Source organism: Symphodus melops, assembly GCF_947650265.1.
Source record: "Symphodus melops genome assembly, chromosome: 8".
NCBI classification, from domain to species: Eukaryota; Metazoa; Chordata; class Actinopteri; order Labriformes; family Labridae; genus Symphodus; species Symphodus melops.
Window position 1 is genome coordinate 23463672 of NC_136698.1, and position 14761 is coordinate 23478432.

Consider the following 14761-nt stretch of genomic DNA (forward strand, 5'->3'; position numbering starts at 1 on the left):
TATATATCTATCAAGTCTTACTGAAAGTATGAATTCTTTTTCTTCTGGGAAAAAAAACATAATTAAATGTCACATGAGGTGTAAATTATGTATTACTAAATGTCTGGGGAGAGAAAGGATATCACAGGCGCTCACCTGATACAGACCTGGGACTATTGTAGGACACAAAGCTTCATCTATTATAGAAAAAAATGAATTACAAATGTTGAAGAGTGAACAGATGCTGACCTTGAGTTCACACTGAGGTCTGAAACAGCCTTCATTAGTGAACTGTTTCACCTGAGCAACTGGAGGGAGACAGGCTCTAAAGCGCTGCTTCGGAGTTAGTGAACTCAGTAATTCCTCTTACTGTCCCTGTGATTCAAACTGGTTCTCTGCCTCTCTTTGTTAACTAGCTGCTGTATAATGATGTAGTTCTCTGTGATGTTCCAACACCATGGCTGGAGGCAGGAGTTTAGTCAGCAGCGTGCAGGATCAAGAAAAAAAAAAGTGAGCCACTGAAAATGGAGAAAAATGGCTCGCAGTACCCCAAGGTAGGAAATAAATTGCAGACGATAACTAGTGAAGCGAAGCACAAACAGCATAATAAATTGTTCGAGATTTTTGCTCTCATTTTACAGAGCAAAATCAAACTTTGGAGCGCACGCTTGGCAGGCCATTAAAAGAATTACTTCATGCTCTGAGGACAGAGGGTTTGTGTCAATCCCCATCTCTCACACAAAAAGACAACGCATGCTCCTCGGGATCGCTTTGTGTTTTCTGCCATCAAGGTGGGTATACGGTGATAAGCTGAGATCAGTGAGGCAAGCACAAATACAGTAAGTGACTTGGAAATAGCTTTGAAAGAAACATATCTCCACTGAATAGGGAGCTAAACCTAGAGTTAATACACACTGGCATGGAGTAGATAAATATTTATGCACAAATATTTATGTCTTACAGTTTCTCAATATACCAATATTAATGATTAATGATCCGCATTCCACATATTTAATAATTTAGCATAAATAAATAAGTCATATTTTGCCCACTCTATAAATATTCAACAGATAAGGAGGAATTTGAGTTGTCTTCAGACTTCTGCGTGTTGATAATAGCAGGCACTGGAGCAATGTACATTCAAAGATTTGTTAGTTGTTTGCTTAATCCAATCAATATTTCATATGTGTATGAATATGAGAATTACCACTCCAATCACCCGCTGCAGACACCACACACGAGGGCTCTGTGTCTGTTTTCCTCAATGCACCCAACACACAACATGTGTTGAATAATAAAAACAGGGTCCATACAAGCAGTTTTAGGACTTTTTAATGGAGTTCAGCTAGACTTACAGCGGCAGTATATCCTGATGTTGATGCACACAGCTCTGAGTTTCCATCAAGTAATTTCTTTGATAACAATGTATGTAAACATGATAGCAACATTTTTGACTTGTTTGAATCATTTGCTGGGAGGTGTCATGATTTATTCCTGCTTAGTTTCATGTATTGTTCATTTTAGTGTTGAGAATTCATTTCCTGTTTTATTTTGTGTTTTCTCCTTCTTCTTTTAACGCTGTATTTTCTGTTCAAATTCCTGGTCTAAATTTTGGTAAGGTTTTTCGGGAACGGCTGTGGGTAAGTGGTAGAGTCATCATCTCTCGACCAGTAGGTCAGGTGTTTGATCCCCATCTCCTGCAGCAACATGTCCCGCTGCGTCGTGGGCAGTGTATGTATGTGTATGAATGGGATTGGTTACTTCCTAGGGTCACTTTACATAGCATCATTGTATGAATATGGATGTGAATGTGGTTTAAAAGTGCTTGAGTAGTCAGAAGATTAGAAAAGCACTTAGGTCCATCTACCATATCGTTTGTGTGTATTTCCCTTGTGTAGTGTTTCCTGTTTTATTTTGAAGTTCTTGGGTGTTTCTTGTCCTCCTTTGGTTTACTTTCCCTTGATTGCCTTCATTGATTTTAACCTGTCCTGTTAGCCTCACCTGTGTTTGATTACCCCCTGTATTTAGTCTCTGTGTGTCAGTTCATCGTCAGAATTTCCCCGTGTTCCTGTTTTGTACTTTCTTATGGCACTTGGTATTTATTTTTTGGATTGTTTGTTGGATTTTTTTTTCAAAGTCAGCCTTATATTTGTTTGTCTGTGCTTGGGTCTTCTCTTTGTTTTGAGGCACTGTGACAGGTTTAAGGTTTATCATCCAAGGTCATCCTTGATGGCATTTGGTTCCTTGATAATTTGTTGTTCATGTTAAATAGGGCCAAATAAAGAAATGTTTAAAACATTTCTGCTTAAACACCTGTTCTAAAACACATTTATAATGAAGTTATTTTACACTCTGGCTCATGAGATTTAAAATGCCCGTTGGTTTTCCTGTCGATTCATGGAAATGCTGCTTGGGCAAGAAAAACCACGAGACAGTATTAATAATGCATCCCCAGCATGCATTCTGCATCATTATTCTACAATTTAAATGAGGGTTAAAGCTCACTGCTTTACTTGTACAAGCGCAATAGAACATTAAATATACAACAGTGGGTGATATTTTTTACCAAAGAAACTTTCATTGCAGTCATTTTTTAAATTGAGTTCATGGTCATTTAAAACAAACATGACCCTTTCTGTCCTGTCATGTCTGTTGTTCTCAACAGTTACAGATGTTTTTCTTTCAGGGTATGCCACAACCATTTATTTGGCCTGTTGTTGTTTTTGCATACATTTACTTATTGAACGATTTTAGTATCAAACTATTAGACCTGATTTTGAGAGGAAAAAACTACACTAAACCCAGCACAGCTGCAGCAAACAGTACATTTCTATGGCAAAGACGACCTAATTTCTACAGAGCCAGATGTTTTGCGGGGCTTTACCAGTAAGGTATACCATGGATTGCTCAGAAATATCAGCTCCAGTTCTTTCGAATGGAGAGGAATTACTTGCTAAAGACATTTACAAGCTAACACAGAATTCATAGTTTCAAAACTACACGCTCATACAAGAAAACTTTTTTCTTTAAACTTCTGAAATATGAAAGACTGAAAATAGTCTTTAAAAGTTCTCAGTAGAGCAATCCTTATGTAAGGTAGAAAGTGGAACAACCAGTCTCACCTATTCCTTTATGACTGTGACATGCTAACCATACTAGAGACAAAATACACATTTACAAGACTTATGGCTTCTTTTACATTGTATTTAAAAAAGAAACAGTGCATATGTCACTCTAATCAACCAATCATCAAACTTCCATCAATCAAGTTTTTTGTGGGCTAGTGCACCTTTCATACAAATCAAATGTAATTTAAATGTAAATACAACATGAAAACATGGTACAAACAAAAAGGGAATCAGAAATAAAGACTTCAAACTATTACACCAATATAGCAATTACATACATAAGACTCAAAACAATGAAAGGTAAATAGTTAAAAAAAAATGCATACATGAAAAAACAACATAAATATTAAAAATATTTCTAAAAAAGGTACAGATGAAGAGTTAAAGATAAATGAAAGCACTAAAATAGTAGAAATAATAAACGATAAAGAGTTATAGATAGATGCATTGGAAATAAATATAAAACACTGCAACAATAAAATGATAAAACTCCAGACTGACTCGAGGTGTTTTGTAGTTTACGTTCAAAAGTATCTATAGACTATTGATCACCGACTGTAGTTTTGAGAGTAAACCAGGTGAGCTCGTCTTAGCACCTTAGGGAGCAGAACTGGGACTAGGTGAGTCGGTGTTCACATTTAGGGTGACGCTCATGCCTGAACATCCGCCTTGAACATCCATCCGCTCCAGACCAGAGTGCGACCTGCGTGTTTTTGAGCCAAAATGGCGACAGTGGAAGAAAGAGGGAGAAACAGGCAGCGATGTCAGGTGTAATGATAAACTTGAGGACATCCTGAGCCGCCTCGTCGTCGTCCTGAGGTAAGGTAAGTCACAGAGGGGTGTAGCCTGAACTTTAATGTGCGCATTGATACATCGCAGCCAGGTGTCGTTATCAGTCAGTGTCACTGTCGTAATCCAGTGGGGAAGTATTAAACCACTGCAGTGATCAATATGTGTTACATCTGTTAGATATTTTAGTCCGTCATTGCAACAAAACGTCTGTCCTCCGGACACAGCTGGCACTGTTTCCTTCCAGTGGCTCAGCCTGCAGATTGCTTTCTGTCGCATTGCCTGTCAGAAGAGAGGAACAGAGGCAGCTTCAATGTTTAACTTTGTACTGAAGGACAGTCAGCTTGTGGCAGCTTTGAAAGAGCTGCTTTGACTTCAAAACACAAGTGGAAGTTAACATTTCAATCTCAAGTTGATTTATGTTTTCTAAAGATTGTGATCTTCTGTGCATTACAACATAACTTGTGGGAACAAGATGTGTGGGAAATCAGGGGCTTCATATGTCTTCTTCTCTTACCTGAAACAAACTAATCACAGTTTTTAATCGTAATGTAGTCACCAGATTTCTTAATACAGCATGCAGAGTTTGAATTCCTGCACTTACAAACATTACCATCGAGGTCTCTTGAGTATTAATAGTAGTTTGTTTTTCAGAACAGATTCAAATTTCTCATTCATTCAGGAAAGTTGCACTTGTTTTGAACATGGAATAGATTTAGTACAATAATTGACACATTTGCACAACAACCTGACAAAAAAAAGATACGTTGATCATGTCAAACTTTTGACAACTTTGAAACTTTCTGTCATCATTTGAGCTGTCATTTAGTTCTTCGTTATCTAAATGTGTTGGTCATACAGTACATGTGTATTCCATTGATAAAGATAACAAGGGATGTTTGTGCTGTTTGCTTAATTGGCTAATGAGCTGCCAGCCTACAGTAATGAACTATAAACATGTCAATGGTGTCATTTTGTGGCAAATCTTCTTTACATGATTTTACATAAAAGACCAAAGGTGAGTTTTCTGTATACATCTAACTCATTTACATAAACAGGTTTACTGCATGTATACAGATGCACTGATCTTTATGTATACCACTGTATGGTACAGTAAGGATTTATCCAAATAAACTTAATGTTGACATGTGAATGTAAAAAGCTCATGATACAGAATGAAGGAGCATTCACAGTCGATTCAGAAACAATAATCAATATACAACAATAAACAATCGGTGTCAACATGAATACAAATGTGTCTTTTTTGGGGGGATTTTTCTTGGTGGTAGGAACCACCAGAGGCATCACGATACACTATGACAAAACTACAGTCATGATTCGATATCATTGCGGTTTTAAACATTTGCCGTTATGCTGAGAACTGTGACACAATCTATTGCTCCCAAGAACTGTTTATCAAATAAGAAAACATTCACTTAAGTCTTTATATGTCTACACAGAGGGAGTCAAGCTCACAGACTGACCAATCAAAGTTAAACCTTGGAAGAGGCTGCATGATTTGAACTGTTAATATTTCACTCTAGCCAAATTTAACTAAATATAAACATTACGGTACATTTGCAGTAATTTTTATGCAACTGTGCAACCCCTTCAGAAAACAAAAAAGGGTATTAGATATAAATATAATAAAAATATTGATACTTGTTGGCCATGACACAATATGCCAAATACTCTTGGGTTTGTGTTTTGAAACAAAAATGAAACATTTTGGGTGAACTTTGACCCTTTGCATTCATGCAATAGAGTTTTGGTATTCCACTGACTCACAGGTAGACAGCTGGATGGATAAATGTTGTGTTACCTACTCGTACTCTGCTGGTACATTTTCTGGCTCAGTTGAGCGTAGAAGAACTACAGTAACACAGGGACCAGGAGAGTTTATTTACACTGAGATGTTGTCAGCCACTAACAGGAATGGAGGTTTTATAAATATATACAGAATCAAAGTGTGGAGCTATAAGTGAGTCCATCACTCCCTGCAGGTGTCTAAGGACATCCTTTCATGGCTGAAGAAAAAAAAGTCAGGGAAAGCTTAACAGCCTAGTGAAGGTTTTACTGCATTAGAGTAAAGGAGTCAACCGGCTGGATAAATAAATCAGGTGGTCGAGGCAAGTTATCCACAAATTGATTATATGTCACTTGACAAGGTCAGATATTTTAACCAAGATGCCTGAAATCCCCGACTGCTCAGCATAGCAAACAGTTTGGTGTTCTCTGCTGGCCTGGCTGGCTGCTTACACAGCTTTAAATGAACACACCGGGGACTCCTTAAATGGGAGAACACTGGCCTGAATTAGCAACTCAGCTGAGCAGCAGCTGCAGAGATGAGATATTTTAGTAATCAGGTGGCTCCAGCAAGAACACAGAGTTCTGCGGAAATGTATCCAGAAGAAGGGGAATAAGGACAGCTTATTGTTTCTAGGGGTGGAAGCTTTTCAGTTTGCATTCTTCAAACAAAAAAATATGAATGATGTCATTACAGCTGCAACGACAGAGTGTGCTCTGCATTGTGGGATTACATTACATCTATGGTCATATATTTGTAACATATTAAGCCAGAGCATGGGCCCGGTTGACATTTCTCAGCGTGACTCACCGGACCCCCAGTGGTCATAACAAAAAATGCATGTACAGAGTGTAATGTTATGTTCTTTTTTTTTTTTTTTTAGGCTTTTGGGGCCTCAAATGTAAAGACAGGACAGTGGGCAGTGTCAGAAATCAGGGAGAGAGAGAGAGAGAGAGGGAGAGAGAGAGAGAGAGAGGGGAAAGAAGCCACAGGTCAGATTTGAACCAGGGCCACCCGCTAGGAGGATAACATCCTCTGTACATGGCGGACGCACTCATAACTTCACCTTTTATCTTTACATACTAACAACCCTGCACTCATTCACCCAGAGTCACTGTTACATACGCTCACCACCACTACCGTTCAAGATGACCTTTGGCAGAGTAAAATAATCTATTCAGCTTTTTCTTTTTTTTAAAATACAACACAAGGAGAAGAATCTTCCAGCACAGACTGAAGCAGCCATGTTGAGAGTTTCTGTTAATGTGGGTGCTGTAGCTGCATCCGCACCGGCCTTTATCTTTGTCAACAGGTTCTAGGCAGAACATGGGCCGCTTACCTGTGATATTTTGCTACCGATGGTGTTGAGATGAGGGGCAGGACAAAATATTGATGCTGCAACATATCTTTGTCCTGACTTGTGAACCAATGATCGAATAGCTGGTGCCAAACATCAATACTTACAATACAGCAATCCAAACACTTTTCCTGCATTAGATCGACTGCAGCGCGTCTTTATGACTCCTCAGCACCCGTCATGAGTGTACATCAGTGTAAAGGAAACCAAAGGCTGATAACTGAATAAAAGAAGAATTAAAAGAAAAAGAGAGCAGATGTGAAAGAATGAAGTGTGATGAGAGGTGACACTGGCACCAAATGGCAGTACATAAATACATTTGACTTGCACTTCTTTCTATAGGAGTATTTTTTTTATCTCGAGTAAATCAGATATTGTGATGTATCATTATATGATTGTCATCATTCAGATTCCCTTTTATTGTGATTTATTCATGATCTTGGACCATGTATCCCGCATCGTATCATATCGGAGGGTATTGTATTTCTTAATGAAAAGTCTTGAATCCAAACGTTCTGTATATAGTTTAGCTGATGAAATGTGTACTGTATGCGTTTGTGTGTTTGTGTTGATGAAACTGTGTGATCTGTTCATGGCCCAGTCTCCTCTGAAAAAGAGTTCCCTGACCTTAATGGGACTAACCTGGATAAATAAAGGTTAAAAAGAAGGCTCATATGGCACCCTGTGGTGCTGTATCGTATGGGGCTGTGCTAAAAAAAATCGACATGGTAATATATCCTCATGTACTCCTTGCAAATACATGTATCAATGCAAATGTTACAGAATCCTTGTGGCTGTAAAGCTGCGATGACATTTTTAAAGATAGTGTACCGATAGAGCAGTTCACAATAACAACATAGCCACAGCTCTGGGATTGAAGTATTTGAACGTATTACTAGGATCTCTATACTCTCAACAATAAAGACCAGCTGTTGTAGTGAGTTCTGTGTAGGACAAGCTATCAATGTTTATCTGCATCATTGCACCTGTATCGTGATTTCTTCCCATATTGTGATGTGATCTTATCGATGTGATGATCTTATCGTATTATATTGTATCATGTTGTCACGGGTCACGTTAAATGTATCTTGACGTATCGTGTTCATTGGTCAAAATCGATGTCTCACTTCACTGCATCTATATCGTGATACCCATCGTATCGTGGGGTTGTGGGAATTACCCAGCCCTAGTATTATGTCATATTGTGTAGTGTGGTATCTTATCTTGAAGTATTGTGTCGTATGGTATCTCATTGTGAGTTACCCTTGATTTCCACCTTTAGTATTGTTAATTATTGAGTCAAACAATTGCTACACCAAGAAACATACTGACCATTGTGGAGGGTGGAGAGGGCCCAGACACGTGTCTTTTAAGGACAGCTGTCCTGTTCTATTGTATCCCATGTATGGAGGCTGTAGACCTCCAAGCAGGCGGCCTGGGATCGAACCTGACCTGTGGCTGCTTTCCAGCACGCCATTCCCCCACTCTCTTCCCCTGACTTCTGATTCTATCTACTATCTTATCTCTACCATAAAATGTTGTATTAACTTAGATGTATCTAATGTATCTCATGTATTAAATATTCATTCAGATATATCCACTCCAGCCATTTGAGTAATTAACTTATCAGTTCAGAACTAATATTGCACAATTTTAATCCTTCTCAGATGTTTGTTGTTGTACTACTGTAAATGTCCCAATGTTAAAGTTAAAGCTCCAAGAACAGAGTCTGAATTCATAGAGTCACAGATCACCTGATAGAGTGTGCTGTAGTTTTCATGAAAACCAAACCGTTTTGAAAGACCATTTTCTCACCATTTGTCTCTGTTACAGATGTTTTCTTCTGGAGCCTTGTGGTGGAATCAGTGCTTCAATCTACACTGGTAGGTACACATCCACTGCTTCTTTTTCTTGTTTTTGTTTTATTAACTCTCTGTGATGATTCTTTACAATTCTGTCTAAATCACAACACGGTGACACGAGTTCATCATCCATCCCATTGGGTGAAGTATTTAAATTAAAATTGAAAAGCAGGAACATGTGTGTTATGTGCAGTCTAATTCTCCTATCATTATTATAATCACAATGGCAGAGCACAAACCCAAAATGTCACCATCTCTGAAAAGGTGTTATCATTCAGAGGCACAGTTGTATGCCCCCTTACCGCCTTAACACCTGAAACTGTAGCTCAGATGTGTGAAATGCTCTGAAACTATAGCTGGGTGTGATTACCAGTCAAATTAAATCTGAGATGTCAGTAACATGTGTCAGTGCTCCCACTCCTACGCTTGGCAGGATGCAGAGAGTGACAAGCTGGCTGTTGATTATTTTCCAGTGTGAAACTGAATCCCTGACACACAACTCGTGTTTACCACCCTCCTGTCTTTGTTTAATTTCTTAAAATGTAAGACATTATTTTGAGTTTTGGTGCTGAAACTCATCATGATATTATTACCAGGAGAGTGGATAGATTCAGGATTCAGGGGGAGAGAGAGAGTGGAGTATGAGTCGGATTTGAGCCTGGGCCGCCGTCTTGAAGGACTACAGCCCCCCCACACACTCTAACCACAAGGCTACTGGTGCCCCTATCCCATTCCTATTGCTTCTATATGTTGTATGTGGTTGGATCACATTTTAAACATCTTGTTTTTTTACACTTTATGCTTGTGACCAGCAGGATCGGAAACTTTTCATTGTCCAACACGTGCTTTCTGCTTACATTAAGTACTGTGCATCTTATTTCAGCTATCGTTCTTCAGTTGAAGCTTGTGTTTTTCTTTCTACTTAGTATCAGTTAACATTCACCATGGATGCCATTGTAGCAAACACAATGGCGATTTAAAGAAACACTTTTATCCAAATACTTCTTGAATTTGTAACGGCAGCTCAGCTTCGAGCAATCTGCACAAAAACAAATTGGATGACTTTCCAGTGATGAGGGTTCATTCTCGTGTTTCTAATTCTCTGACAAATCACACAGTTTGATTTGATAAAAACTGTAAAAAAAAACCAAACAAACAAAAAAACCCCCAAAGAAACAAAAAAAAAAAAGAATAGCAGCTTTAGAGGCCACATCATGTTGTTGAAAAACACCCAAAAATTTATTTTAATTATTTTAATGTGGACGTTTTATACTTACAAACCAACATTTTCATGTAAATTGAGCTGCACTGAGATATGACTGCCCTCTCGTTTAGGAGAGAGTTAGTTTTAAAGGACACTACTTACAAACAGACGGGCTGATGAGGTTCATTTTTGTTCAAATAAATGCTGGATGAAGTCCCGAAGCTGCAGTTTTCTCCAACCCCTGCTCAGCAGCTCCCGAGGTCTTTTGTCATCTTGTTTTCACTCAGATTATGGCCCTCTTTCTCCACTAAGGGGCAGAAGATGATCACTGATCCTCACAGGACTCGCTCAAAGGGATGATGCATTGAAAGCAACTGTAGTTAATGCAGCCTGTGAAATCACATTAAGCAGAAGACGGTAATAAAAGGAATGACTCAGAGAACATCTTGAACAAACTTTTAGATGCAGATTCATATATAACAAACCAGAAATAAAATAAGGCACTAAAGGAGAAATCCATAAAGTTATTAACAGATGAAGCAGCCATGAAGTCCGTATTTTTTAAAGAATAATGAAATGCAATGACATTATTAGTATCTGTCTGAATTGCTTTTATGTCCATAATGCAGCACCATTACATCTTAACTAGAATACTAACACATAATGTTTTTATACATGGCCGACCTGATCTGGATGAATCCACGTCAGCAGGAGTGTCAAATCGCTCTGGTCGAGTTTTCACCCCTCACAACATTTCTGAAGTCAAACAACCTCTGTCTTTGAGGGTTTGGATTAGCGAGCAGCTATTGTACATGAGCTGCGAGGCGGCTAACCCCTTCAGTGATACCTGCCTAGGGTTGAGCTCAGCACTTTCCTCATTAATTTCCCACTTATTCTCCGAGTTGGATGTGATATTTTAGAGATTTGAGCACGCGGGGCACAGGTTAGGGCACAATTATGCTGACGGAGAGCTTTTACAGCTATGCTCGATGAAATGTGGAGTATAGGATTATACATGTGGAAAGTTATATAGTGATTAACCTTCATTTCAGTCCCCTCGGTGATCTCTGGGAGGCAAATCCTCCTCCAATCAGCTGCTGTCAGGTTTATTTTTCCACCCTGATAAATGACCTTCAATACGATAGATCCAGGCATTTTTCTCTTTTTCTTTAAATTTTTGCTTTTCAAGCATTTGTTTGCCCTTTCAGTCAGTTCAAATGCTTCCTTAAACTACATCCCATTTTGATTTTCTTTCAGCTGTTTATCCATATCGATGGAGAGGGAACTTAAAGGGCCCCTGTGTCGTTTTACACCAGAGGTGGCGCTATGGAGCAAGTTGGGATGGATGGATTCCCCGTTCTGTTATTCTGTAAATGTAAAGATTGTTAGTTTGTAAGACACCTCCACAGGGCACATTGTAGGTTTCATCAGGGATTGTTTGACCTTTACTAGAACGTTTGGAGTCACTCTTCACTGGACATGGCTGGGTGGCTAAAGTAAAGTTACTACATGAAGATGGGAATCATGTTTAAGGGCTCATTTTTCACATCGAAGTTTTCAGGCTTCAGGTTGATGATTTAAGTAGATAGTTGGAGTTGATTTCCTGCACTGTTTCTTTTTTTCCGAGGTCAGATTTCAACCCAAGGCTACTGCAGTCAAGGCCTATAGTCTCTGTCCATAGGGTGCAGAAAATAACCGCGAGGCTATCAGCACCCAGAGCGGCACTATTTTAACAATCAAAGTGCTGATCTAAAACAACTGCAACAAAAAAATAAATACAAGCATAGTTCCAGATTTTTCGTAAGCTCTCCATTCATCAAATTTCTAAAGACGCAAATACACTCAGCACAGTTTGAGCTCTAGGTTGGATAGTTGTGGTTGATCTGTTGATTTCCATGTAAATCAATTTCTTTAGTAGATATTCATAATGATGCTCATGTGTAGCACCTCTAAGTCCTTTATAGGTTGTCTCGGTCGTGTTCTGTCTCTACTTTTGATAACATGCTTGTTACTGCTTTTTGAAAATAGATGAGAACATAGTTGTAGATGAAGTACTCAACATGCTCGGCCTGGTTTGGTGGTCCTACTGTATAATTAGACCGAGACCAAGCAGAATAAGGAGGTTATAATTAATGAGGGAGTTACTTGAAGGAAGCAGGGGGGCTATGCAGAGACAACTTGACGTTCACCATCAGTCATCAATGATTGCTGTGTCATGACATGCATGCTAATTAGAAAATAGTTTAAGATCATTAGGTTTACCTTAACATGAAGTGTAACTCATTTTACTCTTCAACAGTTATGCATTCGATCAAGCTCACGATCAGCTGGAGTGTAACGGTCAGAGAAGGTCTGTGCTCTTCCCGCCGAGTTAACCCTGACTCCTCCATTTTTTGAAGTGTATTTTTTCCAGTGTGTGTTTGAAATAGTTTGCATGTTTTTGTTTCATTTTACCAGCTCAGGTTGGTGGTGTGGCATCAGCCCCTTCGTGTCAGTGAAATAAGTGATCTGCTCGAACAAGCGACAGAAAAAAATCCTGCTAATCCGCTAATGATAGCGATGAAAAATAATGGAAGCTTAAATGTCACAGTAATAGGCGCCATTTCATTAATTAAAAGTATTGATGCCTTAATTTTCTACTCATTATGCGAAGGTATTTAACACCATTATGGTTTAAAGTTTGATAATGTAATGTCATGACATAATAATTATCAGTAATCCCCCATTTTTCTTCAAATGCAGATTGATTGAGGAAGCTATTTCTATCTTGCTCTTATCTTGCGTTAGTACATGGAAGCTGCAGAAAAGCCGGCTTTGACTACAATGGCAGCTTCCCTCCCTCACCCCTCTGAAGAAAGGACATATTTGAGCCCCTTTGATTTGGCCCGATTTGTTTTGATGTGAGGAGTGAGTGGTTTTTAAAATCTCCTTAACTCCCCAGGCCCGGCCCAGCCTCCCACAGGGCTAATGACCGTAGCCGGGCCCGTGTTGAATAATACAGACGCTTGCGAGGTGGAAAGTGGGGAGGAGGGCAAAAGGCTAGACACGGGCCTTCCTTCTACAGTACACCTCCATTGATAAGATTGTATTAATTGGTATGAATAGAGAGGGGGCTTTCTCCCTCTCCTTGTATACATTTACCATTATACTCATTAGCTTCCCGTTGCCTCCCAGCGAGTTTCTCCTTCACACCCCCGGGGGTCTCCTGGGAGGCAATTTGCATCTCTCCATGGTGTCTCTCTGGGGTTATTGAGGAAATATTAGCCCCTTTTCTTCTGTGGCCGACCCTTTGATTTATTTGGAGCTGGAGCTGATAGAGTGCCACTCACATGTTAATGACTGGCGTTGATACAGGCCCTTGGTGCAAGACGACTCATTGATCGGGGTTGAAAAGGTACAATTGACGAGCAGTCTTGAATAATCGTCTTACATGTGTCTGCGTGTGTGAACGTGTGTGTGGACCTTGGGAAATGACAAGGGAATCCCACCGCTGTCAAGGCTACTGTGCTGGAGCTGTCCACTTTTCCTGATAGAGTTAGATAAATAGGCTTCTGTTGGCCTCTGAATTCTGCGTGACTTTTTGACAGCAGCAGGTTTTTTTTTTTTTTGCTGTTTTCTCTTCAGAGAATGACTTTGTTCACTTCAGTTTACTTCTCCGACTCTAAAGTGCTGCTTATTTTAGCCACTTCTTGACCTCTTTACCCAATCAGAGGCTGTAAACAAAGCACTTGATCCAGTTTAAAGTTGTTTGTCCTGGTTCAATGACAGAACTCAAGGTGACTACTGAGGACTCACTTTGGTTGCCACACATACACACACACACACACACACACACACACACTCGTATTACATTTAAAAGAAAGATAATGACAGATTTCATCCTGTGATGCTTGACATGCCTCCAAATGTAAGCTCACTGAAGTCTGATCAGCAATGTGGAGCCTGTCCTCAATTTGGAGAGCAGTTTGACACTGACTCCCTTTCATCTGAATGGTCACATGTCTGCAGAAAAGCGGCAGCAACAAAGTTTGATATATATTTATATATACGTTTCATTTTTTTTCTCATCTCAACTGGAGAGAAAAAAGCATTCCTAATGATAGCAGCAACTTCTGCCTCGCCTTGGTATGTGTGTACTTTCACTTATATGGTAATAATAACATTTAATAAAAGTCAACATCCTAACTGCCGCTAAACAAAAATAACCACCGCCGCAATCGCTGCATCTCCTCTGCATACTTATAACAGATTAGAGGTTATGTATATCACTCGCACAGCTCATGCATATTGTTATGAGGGAGAAATGCAAGAAATGGAAATGTGCCATTTCAACGAGCCGGCACAGCTTGTCAAAAGCGGGCAAGTGGGTAGTGCTTGTGGTGATGGTGGGGTTTGTTTTTCCTCTCAGTGTTGGAAGATGAGGAGTCATGTATCTAAACAGAGCAGATATGATGTTTATGAGAGCCATCTGCTTGGGAGCCCTCCTGCGCCCGCTGCCCTCCTCAACGTGAGAGCAGCCTCATTAAAACGGTCACATGCCTGAGAAATTTCTAACCGCTGTTTTTCTCTCTCTCTCTCTCCTTCCCCTCTTTAAAAGGAGTAGAGTTTAAAACTAACAAAGCCTTGGGAAATCCC

General features: G+C 39.5%; 1 protein-coding gene across 2 annotated transcripts in view; it reads left to right on the forward strand.

Moving 5' to 3' along the window:
- Positions 1-3600: 3600 nt before the first annotated feature.
- The window catches only part of znf644b (zinc finger protein 644b), a 30157-nt gene continuing 18996 nt past the window's right edge, over positions 3601-14761 (forward strand). Inside the window, exons 1-2 of one of the 2 annotated variants that reach the window (XM_079351373.1) lie at positions 3601-3926; positions 8894-8947. The gene's annotated coding sequence lies outside the window, so the exon portion shown is untranslated. The remainder of the gene's footprint in view (positions 3927-8893; positions 8948-14761) is intronic. The other variant, XM_079351374.1, reaches the window with a different exon arrangement.